At 42.6% G+C, this 25,795-nt stretch overlaps 1 protein-coding gene, 2 long non-coding RNA genes and 1 pseudogene across 3 annotated transcripts in view; 2 read left to right on the forward strand and 2 right to left on the reverse strand.

Annotated features, from left to right (window-relative positions):
* Positions 1–25,795, reverse strand: part of LOC143359440 (uncharacterized) — a 79,437-nt gene that overhangs the window by 33,151 nt on the left and 20,491 nt on the right. The gene's annotated exons all lie outside the window — the stretch shown is intronic.
* On the reverse strand, positions 1,025–1,574 carry LOC143359828 (uncharacterized). Its single transcript, XR_013083167.1, has 3 exons — positions 1,495–1,574; positions 1,220–1,379; positions 1,025–1,137 (listed from the first exon to the last, which is right to left on the reverse strand). It is a non-coding gene; the product is annotated as an uncharacterized LOC143359828 (long non-coding RNA).
* On the forward strand, positions 3,799–4,210 carry LOC143359829 (uncharacterized). Its single transcript, XR_013083168.1, has 2 exons — positions 3,799–3,831; positions 3,906–4,210. It is a non-coding gene; the product is annotated as an uncharacterized LOC143359829 (long non-coding RNA).
* Positions 6,045–7,165, forward strand: LOC143359831 (histone-lysine N-methyltransferase SETMAR pseudogene; annotated as a pseudogene).

The raw sequence follows: 25,795 nt of genomic DNA on the forward strand, positions 1-25,795 counted from the left end.
TGAGCACTCTCCTATCCTCTCTGATCTGTGGCGCCTCAGCGATGCGTAGTTTCTCCCGCTTGCCGTCCTGGCGCTTCGAACGCTCCGAGAAGGAGAAAGCAAGTCTTGAAGCCGCGGCCGCTTTTTCTCATTGATCACTCCTGAAGACGTTTACCATTGTTTGCATTTGAGGATGCACCCTAATCGCGGCCTTCTTGTTTCCTCCTTCTCTTTTCTTGTTTAATGTTGTTTGTTTAATGTTGTCTAGGTAATTTAAAAATAGCAATTAATTTAACTTTCATTTTTATTACAATTTGTTTCTCGTTGTTCATTCCATCTGTACATGTCTCATGATTATTACGTACATTTTTCTCTCAAAGTCTTTATTTTACAAATAAACCATTTTTAACATAATTTTACTAGTTAATTAATTTAACTATTGTTACCGCTCAGTTAACGAACACACGAACTCTAAAGATCTATACTTTCCAGGCACCGCGAAGCGCATTTAAACGAAGACGTTCGCATTCCCGGCCGTCCTTAAAGACGTCTTTTAAACGTCTGTTAGACGTCTCGAAACAGACGTCTTTAAGACGTTCATAAAAGTTAATTAAAATGCAAACAAATATAGATATGACATAAGTCATGCAAAAAGGAATTGGGAGGGAAAAAAACAAATTTCGAGAAGAACGAGTTCAAAATAATGATTTTATTCATTATAATGAATAGTTTTATATTGTATATAAAACTTGAACTTAGAATTAAAATTAAAATTAAACAAACAAACTTAAACTTAAACTTAAAATTAAACTTAAACTTAAAATTAAACTTGAAATTAAAATTAAAATTAGAATTAGAATTGAAATTGAAATTGAAATTGAAATTACAATTACAATTACAATTACAATGGCAATTGAAACTAAAATTAAAATTACAATTAAAATTACAATTAAAATTACAATTAAAATTACAATTAAAATTACAATTAAAATTAAAATCAAAATCAGAATGAAAATTACAGTTACAACTAATATTAAAATTAAACTTAAAATAACTTATTAGTAACGTTTATGCGGTCGGACGCCCTCTTCAGCCATAATTGTATGGACGTTTCTGAATCTCTCTTACTGCCGTGGATATTGGCCCTTTCTGCAGCACCTTGAATAAGAATTTCTTTTTTTAGTGATTTGCATACGAATCATCGTTATTATGGTAACACCAAATTAAGGGTAATAATTACACATTACGAGCTCCGCGATCTTGGAGCAGTGGAAGGGTTTCTTCCCTTTCCTCCCCATCCAACTGTACTGCAGAGCAACTTCATTGGTTAGGAGGGTCGTCAGTACTCTCTTCACGAAGGAATACATTTTGTCTCCTCCTATTTTAGACATTTCCGTAACCTAACATAAAATTTTATTAATAGGACATTCTGTTAACTAAATGAAAATGAAAGATCAATTACTTTTAGTTTATTTATTACATCTGTAAATTGTACTTAAATTGTACTCTACTAACGATTTTAGCGGGAATTTTAAATTCGGGAATTTGTTCAGAAACGACACGCTGCGAGATCCTCCTGCGTTATTGATTTGTATTGTCTCCTTCAGCGCTCGCACCTCTGCTAATACTTCTGTGAGCAGAACTCTCGTCAAATGGTTCTGCTCTATTAGTGTTTTTAACATTCCATCTCTTTTTTGGCACCTTGCAGCAGTTATTTTCCGTTTGCTCTCCTATTAATTGTTTGTTGGATATTATATTGTTTAAAGTGAACTTATTTATCTGTAAAATATTTTTCTTAACTTACCAATACTACACTACTTATCGTAATGTATCTCATCCTCTTGCCCCTCTCCCTGCGATTCCTCGCCAACAGAGTGCGAACAAGCGGCTGAAAATAAAATATATTTTGATTAAAACGATATACTAATTACAGAACCAGAATGATTTATAACTATGAATGTAATATATAATGTTTTATAGAGTGCTTCCTTTTGAATTTACATACCTACGTTCCTCTGTTTTTTCAAATCTGGAGCAGGGTAGAAAACTGCTGCCTCGTCAGAGGAGGTACTGTCTCTAATGTAAACGCTGGCCACTTTCTTCTCTTCAATGGTGACTCTGCCTCGGATTGCAGATCGCTCGTCTCCTCTGCGGCATTTGCCTTGTTTCTGGCCTTCATGTAGTCATCTAGAAGCATTAAACGAAAGCGTTACAAGCGTTATTATTTCAATTGTACATTTAGAGTGTATAATAATTGTAACTTACCGAAAGTGTTGTTTCTAAAAATCTTGACCTTGTACTTGGTCCATAAATTGTTACTGGCCTCCATTTTTTTTTATTGCGGTCATCAAACGACCCCGTTGCAGTGGTGGCCAGTAACAATTTTCGCCCTCTAACCACTTTGTTGGCACTGCCTCCACGCTGCCATCTTCGATGAACTGAACCACCGTCCACGTTGCAGTTTCCATTGTTTACTTGCCTAGAATTGAAAAATACAGTCAAAATTTCTGTGGCATGGTTATGACGTCTTTTTCAAGACATGGTTTTAACGTCTGAAATAAATACCGAAATAAAACTAACATCTGAAATATAACTATGTTAGTACTTTTTAATTTGCACTATGTATGTACAATATCTCTTTTTTTTTACACAGAAAAGCATGCGTTTATGTTTTAAAAATTAACACCAACACTAAAAAATATTGTTCACAGAAAGTAAAAAATGGTTTATTATATAATAAATAATATATTTCAATCATTCATTTTGTTATATATCCGCGATTGATCTTGTGCGATCTGTCGGACGTCTGTTGTGTTAGCACTGCGAGGTGCCCGCTATTTAACGATTACTAGGCACGAAGGACCACCTTCCTTGATCGAAAGGAAATGAATTAAGGGTGCAGCTATAGGTTTAAACAAACTATATTTCGACTATGAGGTGAGAACGTCTAGAGGAAGTCAAGTCACGGTCCGAAGTATGGGTCGAAGAGCACTAAGTGACTTTGCTAATGGTTGACTTCTTAGAGCGATCTGACTGGGAGAACACTCTTCCGCTATATTTGTTACATTGATATAACTTCTTTTAATTTTCGTATATATCTCTTTAATTAATGTTTAAATTAGTATGTTTTCTTATAAACCATGCCACAGAAATTTTGACTGTATTTTTCAATTCTAGGCAAGCAAACAATGGAAACTGCAACGTGGACGGTGGTTCAGTTCATCGAAGATGGCAGCGTGGAGGCAGTGCCAACAAAGTGGTTAGAGGGCGAAAATTGTTACTGGCCACCACTGCAACGGGGTCGTTTGATGACCGCAATAAAAAAAAATGGAGGCCAGTAACAATTTATGGACCAAGTACAAGGTCAAGATTTTTAGAAACAACACTTTCGGTAAGTTACAATTATTATACACTCTAAATGTACAATTGAAATAATAACGCTTGTAACGCTTTCGTTTAATGCTTCTAGATGACTACATGAAGGCCAGAAACAAGGCAAATGCCGCAGAGGAGACGAGCGATCTGCAATCCGAGGCAGAGTCACCATTGAAGAGAAGAAAGTGGCCAGCGTTTACATTAGAGACAGTACCTCCTCTGACGAGGCAGCAGTTTTCTACCCTGCTCCAGATTTGAAAAAACAGAGGAACGTAGGTATGTAAATTCAAAAGGAAGCACTCTATAAAACATTATATATTACATTCATAGTTATAAATCATTCTGGTTCTGTAATTAGTATATCGTTTTAATCAAAATATATTTTATTTTCAGCCGCTTGTTCGCACTCTGTTGGCGAGGAATCGCAGGGAGAGGGGCAAGAGGATGAGATACATTACGATAAGTAGTGTAGTATTGGTAAGTTAAGAAAAATATTTTACAGATAAATAAGTTCACTTTAAACAATATAATATCCAACAAACAATTAATAGGAGAGCAAACGGAAAATAACTGCTGCAAGGTGCCAAAAAAGAGATGGAATGTTAAAAACACTAATAGAGCAGAACCATTTGACGAGAGTTCTGCTCACAGAAGTATTAGCAGAGGTGCGAGCGCTGAAGGAGACAATACAAATCAATAACGCAGGAGGATCTCGCAGCGTGTCGTTTCTGAACAAATTCCCGAATTTAAAATTCCCGCTAAAATCGTTAGTAGAGTACAATTTAAGTACAATTTACAGATGTAATAAATAAACTAAAAGTAATTGATCTTTCATTTTCATTTAGTTAACAGAATGTCCTATTAATAAAATTTTATGTTAGGTTACGGAAATGTCTAAAATAGGAGGAGACAAAATGTATTCCTTCGTGAAGAGAGTACTGACGACCCTCCTAACCAATTAAGTTGCTCTGCAGTACAGTTGGATGGGGAGGAAAGGGAAGAAACCCTTCCACTGCTCCAAGATCGCGGAGCTCGTAATGTGTAATTATTACCCTTAATTTGGTGTTACCATAATAACGATGATTCGTATGCAAATCACTAAAAAAAGAAATTCTTATTCAAGGTGCTGCAGAAAGGGCCAATATCCACGGCAGTAAGAGAGATTCAGAAACGTCCATACAATTATGGCTGAAGAGGGCGTCCGACCGCATAAACGTTACTAATAAGTTATTTTAAGTTTAATTTTAATATTAGTTTCGGCTCCAGCACCGGCGGTGGCGGTGCAACCAGCAACGCTGTCACTACCGGCGGCAGTGACGGCGGCCGTCGCCCGCCTTACGATTGGGAGGCCAATCGCGAATGTAGTGAGTAGACGGTATATTTTATCATTCGTAAAGATTTATTATTTATTTCTAAAACGTTACATTTAATTTCCAACAGAAAATTGAAAACGGCCGCGGCGGCGTTAGCAGCCCATCCGCTGCCTCGGCATCAACGCCTTCCCCCCCCCCCCCCACCAAGCCCCGTCATCCAGATGACGGAAGAAATGCTTGTGTGTTAGAAAAACATAAAAATATGTTATATATATATGTTAAATATAAATCTTGTATATAAATGTTGTGTACATGTTTCAGTCAAAGCTGATGAAAAACATAAAAAGAAATTCGTATCGAAGAGGGGGCCATAAAGCTTGGCGCGGTGGCCGCGGCTGGCGAGGCGGCTGGCGAGGCGGCTACAGGGGGCGCGGAGGCCGCGGGGGGCGTGGCGGCAGCGGGGGACGGGGGAAAAAATTTATTACAATAAATATGTAAAAAAAATATATTCTATTATGTTTTTTTATTTTCCTAACTTTTCCTTTTTCATATCATCCTCAAAATATGCATCCATTTTTTCCCCATTTTTTCTCCTCGGCATTATCGAGGAATGATTCGCGGCATCCCGGACCCTTGCTATTCTCATCGGTACACGTGCACGCCGACCTGGCGGTGTGTGAGTGTGCCGAGGCACGGCTGTTCGAACGAAGCTACGGCAGGCATCATGCGACCGAATAATGCAAAATGTTGCTCGAAAATGCAAGAGTAGGACCTGTTTGATGGCGAGCGCTCTAGATTTATCTTTTATCTCGGGGCCTCAGGCAACGGAGAAGCCATAATGGCGTCCAAAAACAACGCCAATGACAAAGGCATGGTAGGAAACCCCACGCCGCCATCCAAGAACCAAACAGTGACCAAAACAAACAATAACAAGAGAAAATCAAATGAACCATCCAACTCAGAGCACACGGGAACAAAGGTAACAGACACAAAGAATATAATAGAGAATGAATACTTATTCAAAAGAAGATGCGAATATGTCATCAACCAATACCCAGCCTCTCACAAGGGCCCAGCATATGTCTCGGCCACATTCAGTAGGACCCATGCCAAACCCAGGAACTCTCAAAACGCTCTCATGTTAGCCAAAGCCTTGAGTAAAAACCATGAAGGCGTAGAAGAAATCAAAAACGAAGGATTTGGAAAATTCAATATAAAGTTCAGAACAGGCACCCAGGCAAACAACTTCGTGAAATCTGACAATAAGGACCTACAGGGAATCAATATATATTAGGTTAAGTAAAAAGTTCTGAGCGTTTTTCGCTAGATGTCTTCAGCGAGCCATATCTCACGATGTTCACATCGTATCGAGTCATAGTATACGGCAATTTCAAGGTGATATTACGCATGAATAAAGGTCTTTGTTAGTTTTTTGTTTTGGTGAAGCCAGTTGTGTGTTACAGCGTTCGAAAATGGAGGTAAAAAAAGAGAAAATTCGATACATTCTTCAGTACCACTACGACCAAGGTGAAAAGGCGGAGCAGGCAGGCAAAAAAATTTGTGCTGTTTATGGACCCAATACAGTATCGAATGCAACAGCAAAGCGGTGGTTCCAACGATTCCGTTCTGGTAATATGGACGTCGAAGATGAGGCACGCTCTGGTAGGCCAATCGTCGAAAATGTGGACAAAATCATGGAAATCGTCGAGTCGGACCGGCATGTAAGCACTTATTCCATTGCCCAGGAACTGAAGATTAGCCAGAAAACCGTTTGGAATCATTTGCATAAGGCAGGCCTCAAGAAGAAGCTCGATGTATGGGTGCCACATGAATTGACGCAAAAGAACCTTTTGGACCGAATTGATGCCTGCGATTCTTTGTTGAAACGTAACGAAATCGACCCATTTTTGAAGCGGATGGTGACTGGCGATGAAAAATGGGTCACATACGAGAATAACAGCCGAAAAAGATCGTGGTCCAATCGCGGTGTGCCGGCCCAAACGATCGCCAAGCCTGGATTAACGGCCAAGAAAGTTTTATTGTGTGTTTGGTGGGATTGGAAGGGAATCATCCACTACGAGCTGCTCCCATCGGGCCAAACACTCAATTCGGACCTCTATTGTCAACAACTGACCAGACTGAAGCAGGCCATCGACCAGAAGCGGCCAGAATTGGCCAATAGGAAGGGTGTAGTTTTTCATCAAGACAACGCCAGGCCGCACACATCTTTAACGACGCGTCAGAAGCTCCGAGAGCTTGGCTGGGACGTTCTATCGCATCCGCCGTATAGTCCAGACCTGGCACCAAGCGATTATCACCTCTTCAAGAATTTGCAAAATTTTCTTGATGGTACAAAACTGGCCTCAAGAGAGGCTTGTGAAAATGAGCTGGTCAAGTTTTGTACCAATAGGGACGAGGACTTCTTCAACCGCGGAATTATGAAATTGCCTTCAAAATGGACAAAAGTTATCGAACAAAACGGCGCATATTTGATCTAAATCGAATAATCCTAACTATGTTAATTTCATCGTCGAAATAAAGCGAAAAAGCGCTCAGAACTTTTTACTTCACCTAATATATCCCCAAATTCCGAATCACAAGGAGAGGCCTCATCAAGGGCTTCTCCACTGATTGCGAATTGGAAGATATAAAGGAATTCACAGACTCCCCAGTTCCCATACTAGACGCCAGGAGACTCAATAGGAAAATAAGAAACCCACAAACAAACACATGGGAGTGGATTCCAAGCGAATCCATAGTTATCACCTTTGAGGGCACGACATTGCTCACTTGTGGATAGATGCAGAAGATACCACAATACTGGGGTATTATGAAGGCAAAGCTGAGCAGAACATCTCAACTGTACGTGGTATGATAGGTGGAGCAATATTTAGTTATCTGGCATCGTTATCAAAAGAATCAAATATTACCCAGGTTTGGGTACAGAGAAGACTCACTCAATTTCAGGCTCGCATTCCAGAGGTCGATTTCACGAGCCATGTATCTGACACAATCGTCAAACACTTTGCTAGAATGTATCTTCCAACAGACCCTCAGTGGGAGGATATCTACCGACAATTGGTAGTATGTTGGAGTCTTCTTCAAATGCCGGAAGGTCTTTCGCTTACTTGGATTATAGAGCAAGCAAGTAATAGCAATGTGACATGTTTGACCACCATAGCAGATGTAGTCACGAAACTTCAGTATTTCGACGTTGAATTGTTAATCCGCAAGGGTGTACCATTAGGTGATTTTCGATCTGCAATGACACAGGCACGTGATCTCCTCAGGAATCCATTTTGCTCCCTGGTACGACCCACCATAAATATTAGACAATATCCTAACCTGGCCACTAGCGGAATCTACACCCAAGGCGACCTCAACAACCTAAGAGACCACTGGTATAGAGATCTTGACCTCTTCCCAGAGAACTGATAGTAAGATTCGGAAGAATGAGGACCAATCATGTTAACACACATGAATCCCTGGCCAGACTCAAAATAATACAGCATGCCACTTGTGAGTGTTCGCACCCCACCCAAGACATAGACCATCTAATATGGTACTGTCCTCATCGACGTAAGAACAGAAATCTAATGGTCTCCAAATTACTGAAAAATAACTGGAAACCCCCGTTTAAAATAGACACCTTCCTAAAGAACCTCAACGTTACGGCCTTAAACACCATCAATGCCTTCTGCGCTGCAAATAACATATTCTTATAACACCCCAAATCTACAAGCACTCCTCATACTGCTCAATTAATCAGTATTAAATAGTATAAGAATAGTAAGATAAGTCCGATAATTACCATTACAAATAAGAATAGATATAAGGCAATATACGTGCAATACAAGAACCAAATCAAATAGGGTAATCTAGTATCCAAATACTAATTGAATTCAATGCTATTTTTAAAACGTATGTGTATCGATTCGAGAAGACAGTTCCTTATAAGACGAAGATGGTTTTTGACGGTGTCTGAAGGGCAATGTTTGGTAATGGGTCCGGTGTCGATTGAATTCAATGCTATAGTATCCAAATACTAAATATAAGAATATAAAGACTGAGTAAATGTAAGAGCGTAAACTTAAGGTATATAGACAATAAGACAAGTAGAAGTGACCTCGTAAAGAATATGTGATAGAAACCACATAGCTAAGGACCAACCCGAGAAAACTGTAAACAAATACTGTACAGGAAATAAGAGATATACATAGACTTACATATAGACAGAGAGGAAATATATAGATATAGATAGATATAGATTTATAGATATTGTTTGGGATCGAGCCTTTAATAGAAGGGTTGAAGGACCACTGTGTAGGCGGGCACGGTTAGAGGAAAACTCGGAACTGCACGAGAACACTTTATTTGACCGGCTCGCGGTTCGTCAACACGAACGTTCTCTACACAGAAATGTATACGTACGCAAAATAAACAGTATGAATTATACCAGCTAATCTGATTATTCCCGGTATCGAGAATAGAATCACGCTAAGATTAACCCCTTCTAAGGACGGGTCACACGACGCACGAAGCCCTTAGAAAACAGAGAAACCGAACCGAACCGAACTGCTTGCGAGAGCGTTGAAGAACGATAGAGTAATAACACTCACTTCGGAGATCGGCGAGCGGTTTCCTAGCACCGCCGGAACGATTACTTGCCGAATTTGAACACGGGCCAATAGAATATCTATTATCGCGTCGATAATCGATCCGACGGTGACGGCCTATCACGCGGGGCGCTGAGAATCGACCCGCGATCTCGCGAAGACGAGCTAAGAACCAATGACCGTGCGGCGTTCGCACGTCACGCTCCGCCAATCCCAAACAGATATATATATACACATTTATATATATATATATATATATATATATATATAGTATATAGGCATATAGGTTTAAGTACAAGATGAATTTATTATGTTCCTTATACAAACCAGCTCATGGGCCATACTAGGCCTAAAGCTTTATAATAAAAAAAAAAAAAAAAACTTCTCTACGGCTGGCTTATGGGAATCTCGGATCCATAGTATATATATCAGTGGTTTCGGACGCCGTTCGGCGCGATGTTCGGCGAAATGTTCAGGTCTGTACGAGCCTTAAGACGCTATTTGTGAGAAAACGTCTTTAACGTTTTTGGCCACTTAGCGGACAGACGTGTCCTTGTAGTTACTAGCGACGAACTCAATAGCGCAAGTGGACGCCATAAATGTTGGGTAGTCTAAGGGTCTCCAGCCTAGAGTGTCCCAGCGACGCGTGCCTGGTTTCTATCACCCGGGAAAGCTGGGCCCGTTGACGTAAGCCAACAGTCACGTACCGCACTTAGCACGGGGCCCGGAAGACACCCCGCTGCATCACCAAAATTAGTTTTTAACAAAACGACGCGCTCACCCTTCTCACGCACGAGAGGCGTGGAACGTGGGCGTGTTATGCAAAATGCACGGACTGGTGGAAGCTCCTCGCAAGAACTTCCACCAATCAGTCGACGAGCGTTTTTGAGATTTAAGAGTTTGTCCAGCTGGCAACAGGGGGACAACAAAATAAGCAAAATCGTAGAGAAACATTATCGGCAGGATAAAGTTACCGTCGGGAGATACCGAATCCACGAGAATACTTTATGTCACGCGGATCGGACCGGTAACTTAAGGGCCGTGATTCTCGCTCGGCTGCGTGGCGAATTAATAATCGAAGTGCATGAAATGTACGCGCATTTCGGTAGCGAGAAAACAATAGCACTTGCGTAAATTAATAGTTACGCGCGACACATGTCAACGAGGTAAAGTCCAAACACACGCCTTACATTTTGATTTACAGACAATTTTGCCCAAAGGACCCCTAGAAATCGTTTCAATTGATTACTACGGTCCGTTGCCAACTTCAAGGGAGGGGCGGTGTAAGATATATATTCTGGTAATCGAAGAACTGTTTACAAAATTCGTTAAATTGTATCCGGTGAAAAACGCGACGACGGCAATAACGCTCATTCGCATCTTTCAATACTGCATCCCAGAATACGGCACGCCGAAGAAGATGCTGACGGACCATGGGACCCAATTCACACCAAAAAATTGGATACAGAGATTGCAAGAAGAAGGGATTCAACTAGTACTGTCATCCGTTAGACATCCCCAAAGTAATCCGGTGGAGAGGGTAAATCGCGAAATTGGGCGTATATTCCGTACGCTAGACGCGAGGGCACACGCGTCATGGGCAATATGGGTGAACGACGTTGCAACATGTTGCAACGAGGTATTACATGACAGCACGGGTTTTACGCCGATGGAGCTCTTCTTGAGAAAGCCTCCCACACGACCCTGGACAAAATGGTTCGCCCAAAAGACGAGTAGGGAAGGACCAAGCGACGGAGCGATCGATAAAAAATTGCAACTAGCATTCCGTAACGCGTCGCGAAAGGCGCATAAACGGCGCGAACGTGCAAATAAAGGAAGCACGCACGCACAATACGAGTTTGGCGAACGTGTCCTACTAAGATCTAACGCTCTATCAAACGCCGTCGAGCGAGAAGTCGCAAAGTTTTTCCACTCGTATAAAGGACCATACCAGTCGCTGGCGTGGTTACGATCGCCAGGAAAATAGGTGATTATTGGTATTCGGCCGTAGTCAATGGTAGCTCTGATATCTGCAAATTCAAAATAGACGGGCCTAGCTTATATAAGACAGAATATGTTCGAGTCGCTGGCGTGGTTACGATCGCCAGGAAAATAGGTGATTATTGGTATTCGGCCGTAGTCAATGGTAGCTCTGATATCTGCAAATTCAAAATAGACGGGCCTAGCTTATATAAGACAGAATATGTTCGAGTCGCTGGCGTGGTTACGATCGCCAGGAAAATAGGTGATTATTGGTATTCGGCCGTAGTCAATGGTAGCTCTGATATCTGCAAATTCAAAATAGACGGGCCTAGCTTATATAAGACAGAATATGTTCGAGTCGCTGGCGTGGTTACGATCGCCAGGAAAATAGGTGATTATTGGTATTCCATGTTGGAATACCAATCCGCTGTACCATGTCACTTGATTTATTAATTAGTTTAATTTTTAAAAATCGTCCTTTATGGGATCAAAAGGACAAAAATCAACATTTACCGGTGTAAGTCAGAAATAAGGGTGTTTAGCAAATATTTCGGACATACACCAAGCGACTATGTGAATGTTGACATTCACCGGTGAAAATCGACATTCTCCAGATTTCGGTGTTTCACTGTAACATATATACATAGAAGCATTCTTTTTTGTTTTGCATTATGCAAAACGCAATTGCTTTATTCGATTATATGGTTTTAGCAGATACCTTAATATCGCATAATAAAAAGTAGTAAAAAGCGAGTTCTTAAAAAAAAGGAACAAATAAATAGCCCGCGTCGTGTGCTCGCATTTTCTACGCATGCTAAAATATTAATTTTTTACTTCAAGGTAAAATTGTAAGAAGCAAATAAACCGTCTTCACCGGTTTCATCGGTTGCCGGTTGTAGCAGCACGAGAAAATCAAAAAGATCGAATGATCTTTCAACTAATCAGGAAATAGCTTCCCAATTGATCGAAATAGAGAAAAAAAAGTTACGGTTAATATCAGAGGAACAGAATGATGAAGATATAGGCTTTTTTCAAAGCCTCATTCCACACATTAAGAAACTGCCAGATGAAAAAAAAAATGTTACTTATGATGGATATACAAAAAATGGTTTACCGTTATGTTTATGAAACGTCTAAATAAAATGACTTTATTAGAAATATAACAGAATTATTTATAATAATAAAATATTATTTATTATTATTACTATTCATTATATATACATCTTTATTTTCAAATATAAAACGTAAGCGTTCATCAATACTGATTGGATTCTGAATAAAATTTCTCCATTGGACATTAATTTTTGGACGTACCAATTCTAAAATCCGATCAAACGCTACGATCGACATTCTAAAATACTGTTGAAATTTATCGGGATGCTGCCTCAACTTAAAATATAAACGATTAAATTCCCCACTTCCTTCTCTATCTTTATTAATAGAGATGGACTGACCACTTCCTAATTCTGCGTCTTACACAATTTGAAGTTAATATATAATATTTAGTAAGAATATTGTCGGCCAACATAAGCTTTCGAAGTCTTCGTGACGGCATTTCGATGCATACTAAAGAAAAAGTAGATGGTTTGTTGTTCCTCGTTACTAACCGCGTCACTATAAACACGCACCGCATCGCTTTGCTCACCGCACAGCTCTGTTCTCCGCTGTGCTCGCCTCGCCGCTCCACTATAACCTCGTACTAAGAAGCCGCCAAATCTCCAATCTATAAGTACATGGATCACCGCGAGGAACCCACAGTTAACGATGGAAAACGAACAGAAGCCAATCACCAAGCGAGACCAGTCCACGCAGGCCTACGCATCATGGGCGATGGTGTCGCGGCCGACACAGACGGGCATGGATCTGCGGTTCCATGAACTGCAGCAGCCGACCTTGCCAACGAGGGTGCCCAGAATATGCAGCATCGGCCGCGGATCAGGATATCGCGGCGGGGCGGCAACGCAGGCGACCCTAAAGGGGGCAGACGCAAGGGTACAGACCCCCAAAAATGGTCCGTCGACCGAGCGCTCTCGGAGACAACGGAACCGGAGTAGCATGATAAAAGCCCCTCCGGTGACATCAAAGGAAGGGCCAGGAGCAATCCTGGGAGGTGATTCCCGAGGACGAACGATACGACGGACAAGGACGACATCCCGAGACCACAGAAAGAGAGGCATTAGCAGTAGTCTGGGCCGTCGACAAATTCCGAGGTTACATCGAAGGAACTTCTGTCACTATCGCCACGGACCATCAACCCCTGAAATGGTTGATGTCTTTGCGTTCTCCCAGCGGTCGTCTCGCCCGATGGGTATTGTTACTTCAACCATATTGTCCTAATATACAATATATTCCAGGCCGATGCAATGTAGTTGCCGATATGCTATCTAGGATACCAAGCGAGCCATGGAACGAAGAAAACAGAGCGGAGGTCGCAGAGATTTCCGTCGACATACCAGCGCGAGGACCAGCAGTAACCCGAGAAGAACAATTAAAAGACGAGGCCCAGAAGACTATAATCGAAGCACTAGAATCGACTACGCGAGACGACGAAGTGATCAAGTGGTCGACGAGGGGATATCTGGTCCACAACGGAGTACTGTATCGACACGCTCCAAATGTCGACATGGAAGAGCCACAGCTGGTTGTACCTTCGCACGAGACAAAGGAAATTCTTCGAGCATACCACGACGATGCCACTGCGGGTAATTATGGAGAACAGCGTACGCTACACCGAATAATCAGCCGATACTTTTGGCCAGGAATGAGCCGAATAACCTAAAACCAGCCGGTTTGGTACAGACGCCCGTGATGCAGCAAAGATTCGAAGTGCTCGCCATGGTTGCTAGCACGGCTGTGGGCCGCGACGCTTCTGCTTTGTGCACTGCCTGGCATGTTCGTGCACGCATTGTAATGAAAGCTGACCTTGTTTCCAGATACAGGCCAGGAATCCGGTGTTGCATCCCGGATTTCGGAAACAGCTTGTGGGGCATCAAGGCCACAAGTTTTGGGTCCGTATACGTGGACACGGGGGTGAATATGCCAGTGATGTGCATCACTCTCTAGAGTCTGCATGTGCTGACTATAGCACTGCAGCACAGGCATCGCATCGCTGACGCAATCGTCAACGTGGGATTGCAGTCGCAGGCGGCGGTGACAAGAGTCTTGCCTAACCCGTCGGCGGTTCAAGTTGTGAGAAGTGAAAGTAAGTTAAAAACTATCATCTAGGTGACGAAAGCGGAAGCTGTTCTTCGATAAAGGTATGTAAATTTTTAGGTTTTATATAAAAATGTTGTTCGATTATACATTTAGACCCCCCCCCCATTTTTGACACAAATTAATAATTGTCGAGATATTCCTGAAAAACTCCTGTGGCGGGCCCCTTGGAGAAGGGTTCATCGGACCCAGGTAGGAGCGTCGTTTGCGGGCTGGGACCTTGGACGCACTTGGTCGCCAGGCCCAAGCTCTTCCCGAGCGCACACTTAGTCGCCGGAAGTCTGTTCCTACCTGGGGTGCACATTTGGCGACCAGGTTCGGGGTTTTTCCTTGGCGTGCACATTTGGCCGCCAACCCTTGACTTTCGCCAGGACACGGATGTTCGGTGCAAGGACACGAACTTTCTCCAAGGGGCACGTACAGGAAGCGACATCCCCACTCCAGAAGTTTCCTTGTTCGAAGGAAATTCCTGGAGGCGCGGGGACTAGATATAAGCGCGGATTCTGACGGATGACGAGGTCAGTCTGTCAAGTCAGTTCAGGTCAGTTCAAGTCAGTCAGTCGTTGTGAGAAGTCGTCATTCGCCGTCAGTTGTTCGTAGTAGTTTATCCGTAGTTCTTGTTTCATTGTTATTTCATTTTCTTTGTTCTTTGTTACGTCGTTGAGTTTTTGTTGTTTATTTAATAAATGGTTATTGTTATATTGGGTGAATCCTTTACTGAACACCCAAACCACAACACATACCAAACTCCCGCTACTAGTTCATACATCCCGCGTGTACCTGCTACAGGTAGTATCTTATTTACCCGGCTACCCGAGTATCCAAGATATACCGCCGCACAGTTGCCCGGATGGGAAAATTACGTGACATTTAGTCTAAGAACGAACCTTCTCGTATCGGTATCTAATCAATGAACATCATTTCTCAAATGTTCATGGACCTTGGAAATGAAGAAATTATTAGTAGTAGAGGCAAGACCTCCACGGGTCAACAATCCGAAAAATTTCGCATAAACCCGATAAACACACTCCGAGACAAAATGGAGAATTAGATTTCAATAGCCAATTCGCCACCAACATTCAACATATTTCCGGACGCTACGATGTGGATTCGCTGTTTACCTCGCAGACTGGTTCCTCGTTCACCTCCGTACCACGTGTTTTGTTTTCAACAGTTAAGAAGTAATTTCGCAGGTATTTCTAAACTGCGTCCTATCTCATAAAAATCATAATCCGTCCTACCTGGGACGTAACAACAGACACACCATTTTCTTTTCCAGCTACTTTCGATCGTAGGAAAAGACAGCGCATCGGCCAATACGAATTCAACGACAAAACTGTTTTGCTATTAATGAGAAATCTACCACCGGACGTATTCGTCATATTTTCCTGATTCGAATGAGACCAATCACGGACAGAATTCGGTGCATATTCGATTGTTACGTGTATCAATGATACAGCAGATTGTAGGGTGCAGAAACCCTAGGGGGGGGGGGGGGGGATAATGAATTATATTGTAAATTGAACGAGCAAAAACGACCGAAATTGTCTCCTGTTGGGTGTCATTTTAATCAGAAAAGTGTGACAAGTACGTTGCTGGTTAAAGAGCGGAGGATAAAACAGTTTTGTAATTGTATTTATTTGTTCCTAAGATACACTGTTTCTTTTTTCATTCAACGTGTCTGCGTCTACGTCCGGCACTTCTTATCGTCAATTAAGCAAGTAAATACGATCGAAATTGTATCGTGTTCGGTGTCATCTTCGTTCAGGAAAACGCTATAAAATGATTCGTGAAAGAACCATTAGAAAGAGAAAGGTTCGCGACGGCGGCGGATATAAATTTTTCAGAGATATCGCGCGCGCATCTTTCTCACACCGAGACAATACTGTATCGGGCGAACTGTACATTAATTTTCTTGTACATTTAATTTTTAAAACAACAGAATCTCGGGGACGAGTCGATAGAAATTATTCTTGTAGCGACCTCCGGTCCGATCGAGGGGATGTTTTAACGAATCGGGTTATGGTAATCGCGCCACCGCATACACCAACCGGCCGCGCGATGAACGGCCCACCGAGCCGCCTCGGTATAATTCTTATCGTGACACCGCCGTAAACAATAATAGCTCGCGACCAAATCGAGACGCATATACTGTTAGGATAAGTTATATTAGAGAAGCTCAGTGGCTGTCGAACCGTGAACTGGTGAGTTTGCAGTGTTCGTGGATCGTGACATCGCCCGTTAACGGTAAGTTAAACCCACATAATTTCTACCGTTCTTAACTCGCCGGTCGAGCGGTTTTACGCGGTTAGCTCGCGACCAAATCGAGACGCATATACTGTTAGGATAAGTTATATTAGAGAAGCTCAGTGGCTGTCGAACCGTGAACTGGTGAGTTTGCAGTGTACGTGGATCGTGACATCGCCCGTTAACGGTAAGTTAAACCCACATCATTTCTACCGTTCTTAACTCGCCGGTCGAGCGGTTTTACGCGGTTAGCTCGCGACCAAATCGAGACGCATATACTGTTAGGATAAGTTATATTAGAGAAGCTCAGTGGCTGCCGAACCGTGAACTGGTGACTTCGAGTGTACGTGGATCGTGACATCGCCCGTTAACGGTAAGTTAAACCCACATCATTTTCTACCGTTCTTAACTCGCCGGTCGAGCGGTTTTACGCGGTTAGCTCGCGACCAAATCGAGACGCATATACTGTTAGGATAAGTTATATTAGAGAAGCTCAGTGGCTGTCGAACCGTGAACTGGTGAGTTTGCAGTGTACGTGGATCGTGACATCGCCCGTTAACGGTAAGTTAAACCCACATCATTTTCTACCGTTCTTAACTCGCCGGTCGAGCGGTTTTACGCGGTTAGCTCACGACCAAATCGAGACGCATATACTGTTAGGATAAGTTATATTAGAGAAGCTCAGTGGCTGCCGAACCGTGAACTGGTGACTTCGAGTGTACGTGGATCGTGACATCGCCCGTTAACGGTAAGTTAAACCCACATCATTTTCTACCGTTCTTAACTCGCCGGTCGAGCGGTTTTACGCGGTTAGCTCGCGACCAAATCGAGACGCATATACTGTTAGGATAAGTTATATTAGAGAAGCTCAGTGGCTGTCGAACCGTGAACTGGTGAGTTTGAAGTGTTCCTGGATCGTGACATCGCCCGTTAACGGTAAGTTAAACCCACATCATTTCTACCGTTCTTAACTCGCCGGTCGAGCGGTTTTACGCGGTTAGCTCGCGACCAAATCGAGACGCATATACTGTTAGGATAAGTTATATTAGAGAAGCTCAGTGGCTGTCGAACCGTGAACTGGTGAGTTTGCAGTGTACGTGGATCGTGACATCGCCCGTTAACGGTAAGTTAAACCCACATCATTTTCTACCGTTCTTAACTCGCCGGTCGAGCGGTTTTACGCGGTTAGCTCACGACCAAATCGAGACGCATATACTGTTAGGATAAGTTATATTAGAGAAGCTCAGTGGCTGCCGAACCGTGAACTGGTGACTTCGAGTGTACGTGGATCGTGACATCGCCCGTTAACGGTAAGTTAAACCCACATCATTTTCTACCGTTCTTAACTCGCCGGTCGAGCGGTTTTACGCGGTTAGCTCGCGACCAAATCGAGACGCATATACTGTTAGGATAAGTTATATTAGAGAAGCTCAGTGGCTGTCGAACCGTGAACTGGTGAGTTTGCAGTGTACGTGGATCGTGACATCGCCCGTTAACGGTAAGTTAAACCCACATCATTTTCTACCGTTCTTAACTCGCCGGTCGAGCGGTTTTACGCGGTTAGCTCACGACCAAATCGAGACGCATATACTGTTAGGATAAGTTATATTAGAGAAGCTCAGTGGCTGTCGAACCGTGAACTGGTGAGTTTGCAGTGTACGTGGATCGTGACATCGCCCGTTAACGGTAAGTTAAACCCACATCATTTTCTACCGTTCTTAACTCGCCGGTCGAGCGGTTTTACGCGGTTAGCTCACGACCAAATCGAGACGCATATACTGTTAGGATAAGTTATATTAGAGAAGCTCAGTGGCTGTCGAACCGTGAACTGGTGAGTTTGCAGTGTACGTGGATCGTGACATCGCCCGTTAACGGTAAGTTAAACCCACATCATTTTCTACCGTTCTTAACTCGCCGGTCGAGCGGTTTTACGCGGTTAGCTCACGACCAAATCGAGACGCATATACTGTTAGGATAAGTTATATTAGAGAAGCTCAGTGGCTGCCGAACCGTGAACTGGTGACTTCGAGTGTACGTGGATCGTGACATCGCCCGTTAACGGTAAGTTAAACCCACATCATTTTCTACCGTTCTTAACTCGCCGGTCGAGCGGTTTTACGCGGTTAGCTCACGACCAAATCGAGACGCATATACTGTTAGGATAAGTTATATTAGAGAAGCTCAGTGGCTGCCGAACCGTGAACTGGTGACTTCGAGTGTACGTGGATCGTGACATCGCCCGTTAACGGTAAGTTAAACCCACATCATTTTCTACCGTTCTTAACTCGCCGGTCGAGCGGTTTTACGCGGTTAGCTCACGACCAAATCGAGACGCATATACTGTTAGGATAAGTTATATTAGAGAAGCTCAGTGGCTGTCGAACCGTGAACTGGTGAGTTTGCAGTGTTCGTGGATCGTGACATCGCCCGTTAACGGTAAGTTAAACCCACATCATTTTCTACCGTTCTTAACTCGCCGGTCGAGCGGTTTTACGCGGTTAATTCGATAGTTTCGTAACGGCGTATCGCCGGCTCCAGCACGTGCATTTTCGCGGCTTCCGTTCCCGAATTCCGACGGGGATTCCGTGATTCCGGGGCTTCCGTCGTAGCCTCGGCGAAACAGTCGCGTTCGTAGTTAGGTTACGGAGACAGAGAGAGAGAGCGAAAATATGTATAAATATGTATGTACTTCTTTCTAAACACTACCATCGTCACGCATACGCGACGTCCACAATCTTGCAATTTAATTGAAGACCGTCTAATCAATTCCATGGACTTCGAGTTACACACAGAATAATATTCAGAGTTCGTGACTTTTGCCGAGTCGGTGTTTTATGAAGGTTGTATTTAAAACTACGGAGACAGAGGGCCACCCTCCTTGTGACAGTCACCTCAGAGGAGCCATTCGCAAAGATCACGCTAATAACGAACGTTATCTCTCCGCGCGCCGGGTGTTGTACTGTTTTCGAGGCTCGCCAATGGGTGCAGTGCTGATTCACTCCTTACCTCGCGGACTGTTTCCTCGGTCACCATCTCGGTTTCCATCTGATGAGGAATGGATCTCCAATAATTACGGAACAAAACACCATCAAATTTGAACAAGTGTCCTTAGAACAGGGGCCATCCGCTCCAACGCCACGGGCCTCGCGGATACCGAGTCCTATTGCGGTAAAACCGTTGCCGCCTAACTTACCGCCCTCCTCGGTGAAAGACTATAAAGCGTGGATGTTCGGTAAGAGCGGAGAGAGTAGAGTTCCAACTGTGTTGCGAGCAAGAGTGTTAATCGTGTCAGCGTTATACATCGTTATTTCTTCTAAATATATTAATATTCAGTAAAGTGTTTCGAAGAGATTAATCTCCCCATTTCCCAAGATTCCTAAAGTAGTAATAAAGCAGTGATAATCATCCGCTGTCTAATTAATCACAGACCCATCCCCGTATCCCGGACACGGACACGACATATACACCGCCACAGCGTCGCGACGATAACGGAGTAGCATCGCGCGCACCTGCGAAATTATGTAATTATTGTAAAACCCCAGGCCACGACATACACGAGTGCCGTAAGAGGGAGTACAACAATAGAGTACGCGAACAATCGGGAAACGGGTCAGCCCTCCCGTCCGCATCGAACCCTCGACGGGAGGACAGCCAAGCAGGCCAACCGATTCGCGCGATCACGATCCGATCGGAGCAAAGCCAACCCGAAGAGTCGCGCGAATAACCATTCGTCCGGGCGACGACGTTTTAATTGTCAAGTTAGATATACCAGAATTGAAGGCTAAGGCAGACTTCCTTGTAGACACCGGGGCCTGCACGAATGTTATTAAGTTATCCTCATTAAAACCCGATATATTAGTCGATAGATCTAAGCGCGTAATTTTAGAAGGAATAGGCGAAGGGACAACTACCTCCCTCGGCGTAACACGCTTAACGTGCCTCGGGAAGCCGATCGATTTCCAGGTTGTTTCCGACGCGTTCCCTATTCCTACCAACGGACTGGCCGGCTCCGTCTTTCTTCGCGAAGGAGCGGTAATTTCAAGGCTGCCTTGATGTGTAGTCCTGAGACTCCTTGGCCGGATCTCCTTCCGACAGTTTTACTGGGTTTACGCAGCGCCTTCAAGGAGGACTTGCAAGCTTCACCGGCGGAGATGCTTTACGGCTGCAACCTGCGTATTCCGGGTGAATTTTTTGTTAAAGGGGACACCCCTACAGAACCTCCTATTTTTGTATCCAGGCTCCGCGATTTGATAAGAAGGATCAAACCAGTTCCTGCGTCCAGGCACAGCAATTTACATCCTTTTTCCCATAAGGACCTTGATACTTGTTCGCACGTTTTCAAAAGGGTGGAGTCTATACGGAAACCTTTGGATCCACCTTACACCGGCCCACACGAGGTAGTGAAGAGGATCAACGATAAAACTTTCGTTATTAAATACAGAGGCACAGTTAAGACGGTTTCAACAGACTGCCTCAAGCCGGCCTTCCTGGAATCAACCGCACCACCAAACATCTCGACACGAGAGAGGAAAAACGAGAGCGCGGAATAATCTAGTTGTAAGATCTCTCTCTCTCTCTCTCTCTCTCTCTCTCTCTCTCTCTCTCTCTCTCTCTCTCTCTCTCTCTCTCTCTCTCTCGGTAGTAATTTAAGTTATGTTAACGTAGTGTTGGATTCCGGGTTTGGAAATCGAGTACAACAGTTTATAATAAAATCGAGAAGAGTTTTATTTAAGTGTATACACGGTGGCGAGTTTAAGGTACAGCGATGTAACCTTCTGCACTGAAATATGCAAGAAGAAGCTCTGACTCTGTTTCGACGGGCTGCTATATATATGTAGTTTTTGAGAGGAAAATGTGGAAGGGAGTAGAAAAGGCTTGTTGTGGAAAGGATGACGTGGAAGAGACAAAGTCTAAGGGTCTGTTTGGTCCTGATGATTCAAGGGTTTTGGCTGACGTGTCTATGGCATGATTATCATGATGCGTTGGTGTTTAACTAGAGCCTAGGATTATCGGGTATACAACATACATATGGGTAAGCGTACAAAAGTAAATTGGACCCGAAATAATACAAGCAAAATCGACTCTTCATCTTGAAGGTACGTAAATGATTGTAACTGTGAAGTTTCCCAGTTAACCAAATGCTGTTTCGAACAAAGGGCCTAGCCCAGTGAAACTTTAGCACCCAAATTTTCTTGGTGTAAAATACAATGCGAAATAAATATTTCACGGCCTGTTAAATTTTTAATATCTTTCGATAATAATCCCGACGAATTAGGACGAGAGGTTTAGATGATGAGGACGAAACATTACTTCCAAGCTCAAAATATGATACTACATCTAATGTTGCACTAATATCGACAAATACAAGTCGTGAACGTGAAATTGATCAAGAAACGTTTATTGATGTCGAAGAAGTTATCATTGATGCGTCATATATAATTGATAAAACATTAGAAGTCTCTGCGGTTGAATATTCTGCAGGATTTGTGGCCATGAAATATGTTACAAAATCTGGTAGCGAACAATGTTCGACCTCATTAATTAGCGAAAATCACGAATTCCTGGATGCTACAGATACATAAGGGAGAACGCGCTGATCCCCACTCCAGTGCATACCAATCAGCATGCATATCAGAGTGACAAATCAGTGGAAACGGCGCTCCACCACCTGGTTGGTATCATTGGAGGAGCGCTGACAAATCGGAAGACGGTTCTAGGTGTCCCCTTAGGCGTCGAAGCTATGGTTCTGTAACTGTTATTTCTCGATTCTGTATTTTGGTTCTAGTTTCGGTTATATTTCGATTCTGTTATTTTGTTCGGCCATATATCAGAATATACAATGTATACAAGCAAATGAATCATCGACGATCGACAATCGTATTTATGTAAGTAATTGTTTAAGTAATAAATACTAATAAATAATTATTGAAATAAGACAGTTTTGTTCCGTTATAAGGCGACGGTGTTTGTTCCAAAATAAGGAAATCGTTATCCCCTCCCGCCGCTTAGTGTCGTTACACGAGGGTATGTTACATTTTATCGTTCTCCAACGAAAGATACAGTCTTCCTTCCACGAGTGATAAAATTGTATCCCCACTACTATGGGGGAATTTCGATTATACTTACTTATTTAAGAAGCAACGAATGTTTGAAACGCAAAGAAGAACAGCGTGTGGAAAGAAGGAGACGCACAGAGTCGTAGCAGTCGACATAGATACAAAACTTTCTTTTTTTCCTTTTTTTTTTCTAGAAATTTTAACAGCATATTTAGATGATTTTTCTGATTAAAATGTGTCTAAACACGGCATAATTTGGAATTTTTTTACTTGTGTACTAATTCATAGTAGCTCCTCTTTAATCTTTATCTCGGGGTTTTCATCGCTCAGCTGTCGTAGTGGTCGACTTCGTGTTCCTCAGTACTGATGAAAAACATGTATGATGGATTCTCGAAAAGAAGCAGAGAAGACACAAATTTCCTATTCACGAAACGAACATTGGTGCCGTTTCTCGAGACAGAATATACCAAAACATCTTTGCGGTCGATATTCTTCCGATACCGTTTACTGCCAGAAGGAGAAGGACAACTTTATGATCTTGCGCTACCTCTCCTCTCTTGCTGACTCTCCATCTTGCTCCTCTCTCGACTCACAGGAGAACAAAGTCAAGCCAAATACAAGATGTACATATGCAGCAGAATGAGAGGGCATGTTACACTTGTACCACTGCTCGGCCGACCACTTTATAGTTATAGTCGCTACATTCGAGCCTCTGGCAAAGTCAAGCCGTATAGGTAGTGTGATCCAAGAAACGGCAGAAGCCGTTCTGATCCATCTCCGTTTCTTCGACAAAACTGTATTATGCTTTTGTAAGTTTTGTTTATCAAGTAAAATATTTCCATGGCTTCCAAATGTAATTGTAGAGAGCATGCTAATGCCCGTTCGTGTTCAAGCTGAACACGCTGTTATTGAGTATACATTTCCACTCGCACCAACATCTTTCTTCTTGATATCTTGCTGTACTGGTCTCCGCAATTTGTTAACTTCTCTCCAATCTTCATCTTAACTTCTCTGTAATCTTCATCTTCGTATCCAAGAAACGGCAGAAGCCGTTCTGATCCATCTCCGTTTCTTCGACAAAACTGTATTATGCTTTTGTAAGTTTTGTTTATCAAGTAAAATATTTCCATGGCTTCCAAATGTAATTGTAGAGAGCATGCTAATGCCCGTTCGTGTTCAAGCTGAACACGCTGTTATTGAGTATACATTTCCACTCGCACCAACATCTTTCTCCTTGATATCTTGCTGTACTGGTCTCCGCAATTTGTTAACTTCTCTCCAATCTTCATCTTAACTTCTCTGTAATCTTCATCTTCGTATCCAAGAAACGGCAGAAGCCGTTCTGATCCATCTCCGTTTCTTCGACAAAACTGTATTATGCTTTTGTAAGTTTTGTTTATCAAGTTAAATATTTCCATGGCTTCCAAATGTAATTGTAGAGAGCATGCTAATGCCCGTTCGTGTTCAAGCTGAACACGCTGTTTTTGAGTATACATTTCCACTCGCACCAACATCTTTCTTCTTGATATCTTGCTGTACTGGTCTCCGCAATTTGTTAACTTCTCTCCAATCTTCATCTTAACTTCTCTGTAATCTTCATCTTCGTTTTCATTTTCGTTGCTATCGATAAAGTATCAGCGTCGTGTTCTTTATCTTCGTAGTTCCTTACAGTTGTTTTGTGACAACAGTAAAACTGTGCATTACAGGATGATCAATTAGTAATGCACCAGATTTCATTAAACCATCAATTCAATGAATGTGATGAGGCTTCCACTGTTCCAGAAGTGGTCAATGTAAACATAGTGTTTTAAAGGTCTAGTGAATGACCTACACCGTCGACAGCGGTCAAAATTCGCTACCACTATCCCGACAGTGATCACTGTTGTTAGCATCCGAATTCCCTTCGACAATTCCAAGAGTGATCAATGAACAAGACATTGTAATTTCTTTTCAGATTTATGAGATTTTTATGGTTGGAAAGAGACCAAGCTCGATAGAGTTTTAATGATATTTACTTGTATTCTAGCGAGCTATGGTCACTCATTAAGTAAGTATACATGATCAAAATTATGCCGTGATTACACTCATTTTAATCAATCCCTCTTTGTGGTCACCGCGCTATCCTTCTCTATCGTCGGCAAACTTCGAATAACGTAGTAAATACCTACGACCTACACGATCATTGATACAGTTTTCTTTCGAAATAAGACGACGATGCTTTTTCGCAAGAAGAAAATGTTTATCCCCTCTCTTTCTTTTGAAGTTGTCTGCTCGACACCGGCCAGAACGAGAGGGTATGCCATATTCTATCGTTTTTGCAACGAAAGATATGACTGCTCGGCCAACCACTTTGTAGTTTGCCGCCACATTCAAACCTCTGGCACATTCTCCTTACTCACTCGCGGTCCGCTCAAGAACAAACCGAAGCGACATAGATACCGTTATTCATAATAGGTCGAAAGTCGTACCGAGCCATCGACTTATAGCAAAAGAAAACTGTACTCCAGAGCCCGGAGGTTTTATCACTTTCGGAGGGAATACTGTATTGCTACTCGGCTGACAACTTTATGGTCTGCAACTACCTCTCGCCTCTCTCATTCTCCGTGTTCACTCTCGGGCGACTCCATAACAAAGTCAAGTCGCATAGGTACCCTGATCTGAAATACGGCGAAAGCAGATCCCGAGCCTTCGCCCTATATAGGAACAAAACGATAAATATACAAGTGAGTTTTTACCATTGTGTTCACGATGTTGACATCTACAACATATTAAAAAATCATCGAAATAGGTGAGGTGAGGTGGTACAGATATCAATAGTTGACCGATCTCGTCGAACAGTTTTGTGTTTTGTCAGTATATGCTAACCTTTCATCGTGGTATTTTAGGGTCGCACTGACGATGATTTAGTTGCTTGCACACATTGTATACTCTACGTTCTATCACAGAACCGAATTATAAATGAAACTGGAACCAAAAAATAACAGTTATAGGATCGATATAATATTGGTACTTA

Source organism: Halictus rubicundus, chromosome 12, assembly GCF_050948215.1.
Source record: "Halictus rubicundus isolate RS-2024b chromosome 12, iyHalRubi1_principal, whole genome shotgun sequence".
Taxonomy (NCBI): domain Eukaryota; kingdom Metazoa; phylum Arthropoda; class Insecta; order Hymenoptera; family Halictidae; genus Halictus; species Halictus rubicundus.